Source organism: Dysidea avara, chromosome 5 (genome assembly GCF_963678975.1).
Source record: "Dysidea avara chromosome 5, odDysAvar1.4, whole genome shotgun sequence".
In the NCBI taxonomy this organism is placed as follows: domain Eukaryota; kingdom Metazoa; phylum Porifera; class Demospongiae; order Dictyoceratida; family Dysideidae; genus Dysidea; species Dysidea avara.
This window is the reverse complement of record NC_089276.1, coordinates 21291967-21294807: the sequence shown is the minus strand read 5'-3', so window position 1 is coordinate 21294807 and position 2841 is coordinate 21291967.

Below are 2841 nucleotides of genomic sequence, written 5' to 3'. Positions count from 1 at the left end.
CATGATGACAGAATCAAACGTAGTAAACTTTTAAGCTTTTCTGATGTGGTGAATTGTTATAATAGCTATAGTATGTTGTCAGTAGCTACAGTATGAGTAATAATTTCTGGTATACACTTACAGTACCACAATCCATTATGTATCCATTAACACTTACGTAACATGAATTTTTTAAATCAACAGCTTTGAGGTCAAGGGTTATACACTGATGTATGTGGGTGAAAGATATCTTTGAAGTCTTTAAAATGTAATAGACAAGCCATTAACAAATAATTATTAATTACACGTGGGCAAATATCATTATCACCATTAGCTAGCATTATACAACACAATGGACAGTTAGTTGTCTCTTGTTTATCACATTCAACAGTGTAGTTTTCAAGCATAGAGAACTTTTTAAATATGCTTGCATACAATCAGTTTATATGCATATTAATATCTATTATTCAAAGCTTGTCACAAATTAATATAACAAGCATGTATGAAATATACGGTACCACGAATAGACGTTCTTAATTTAGTGCATGATGGACAATAGAGTAAATAGTATAACAAGTTGGGCCATATTCTGTAGGAAGAGATGTAAGGGTCCAAAAGGCACAGAAAGTCACATAAACTTCATTTGTAAACTTACTGTATTGTGGTACATTGTTTTTATTTAAGGCTTTGCAGCACAAGTATGAAGGTCTGTAGGACACCTGGTCTTACAGCCTGTTTAAAGTTGTTACATATAAAGTTGTGAGAGTACACATGTTGGTGATGAAGACTAGAGGATTCTATATTGAAGTTACATAACTGCAGAACATACATTGTTGAATTTGATCATGAATTTAGCTAAATATACATTAGAAGATAATAATTACAGTAATGGTACTTTCAGGGGCGGATCCAGACAGGACCAGACTTATGGAAAGGGGGGGGGTCAAAATGAACTGAGGCACTACATTTGTCTGGGTTGGTAAGGTGAGACCAAAAAAAAAAGGTCACAGCCAGCTGACAATAGCTGCCCACCTCACCTACAGTGACCTACTACATATTTATCACTGATAAAGTACATAAAAATCCTTGAATAGCCCACTACACACTGCTCTAATACTGTGACTGCTTTATTAGAGTGACTGCTCTATTCGATCTTGATATACTAAAAATTTTTGAAGGGGGATCAAGAGCCCCCTTTGACCCCCCCCCCCCCCCCCCCCGGGTACTTTAGCCAGTAGAATACATAGTTATAATGACGTATATATTTATCACTAATCCACCACAAGGCAGTAGCTAGTTAGTAATATGTTATAGATGTGCATCATTAGGTGTACTTAGTTCGGTAAAAGATAATTGTGATTGGATTTTGGAAAAAACAAGTCTTAATGTTACATGTGAGAACTTTGCAATTTATTGTGTCAATTCAAGCTTCTAATGATGTGCAGAATACTGTTTTTATCTGCATGGTTTACCAGTTAGGCACTGAGGGCGAACACTGGAGGCAGAGCCTGTACAAGGTGTTTACCATGAGCCAAGGAACCTAAGTGAAAATTGTTCACTAAAGTGAAACAGGACAAATACCTAGAAAGATGTCTAAAATCTAATCTACATAATTATGTGAAAAGGGGTCTTATTACCTTTCCAATTGCATGTATTTGGCAATCCATAACTTGATTTGTGTATACGGTACCAGCCTGAAATTTGGCTACCTTACACTCCCAACATAGCACTAATCCTGGATGTAATTGTAAGACAATGGGTCAAACACATGATGAGTTATAACTCAGCAAACGTGGAAATTTGGAAAGGCTATGAGATCCTTTTTTTGCAGATCTGGTCGCATATTTTGAGTCTATGTTTCTTGTAATACTATTTAATTCAAGCTTCAAAAGATGTGCACAATATGCATCCATATGGTGCATTTGCCAAGATGTGCCTAATATCCTCAAGCCAGCTAGCACATTCCAAACAGCATACGGGCTAGCTCACCATATGACATCTGCATTAGTTGTGATGATGCACTGAATGATTCATGTACTGTTAGCTACGATGAAACATTGAAGCTGGTAAGCTATAGAAGGGTAGAGCTACTATACATTTTGGCCTATAACAGTACAGGAAAAGTCATGTCCACCTTTTGATGACAGGTAAAATATGTCCAAGATATAGTATAGCACAAAATATTCTCAAGGCTATAATAGTATCTCACTCATACCATCATGCCACATTATACTCCCCTTAACTTGGCTATAGTATTAATAAATTTCAGTGAAGTAGTGAAATGCATTATACGTATTATGCATGTGTTGTAAGTGATTTATTACTCTATACTGTCAAAATGACACTGTATCAGTGGCCATGGGTGTTATTCAGCAAAATTAAGACTCATTATGCATAATAAGTTAGTACAGCTATTTCATGTGTCCTTGCATATTTGGAGAGGGGATCTGTGTCTCCTTTTTGGTCTCATAAGAAAGAGTTTACTTGTGTAACACGATTAATGTTTTAAGACTATCAGAATTTCTTTATACTGTACTGCAGCCCTTTGAAACACACTGTTAAAATTATGTTGACTACAGATGGTGAAAACTGAGATGTATATATAGTCTGTCCTATACCGGTAATGGAATTCAGTGGAGGAAAAGTGAAGTGTAAATTTGCGAGCTCTTGTAGCTAGCCAGGGGCAGATCTAGGATTTATAAGGGGGGGGGGGGGGGGGGGCTATCTAAAGATACTAATCTCTTGGGTAGAGGTGTGCTTTGCTGGAACTAGGGGGGTCTGGGGACATGCCCAATCAGGAAATTTTTGAAAAATAGATGCTAAAATACTGCAATTTGGAGACATTTCCACATAAATGCATAT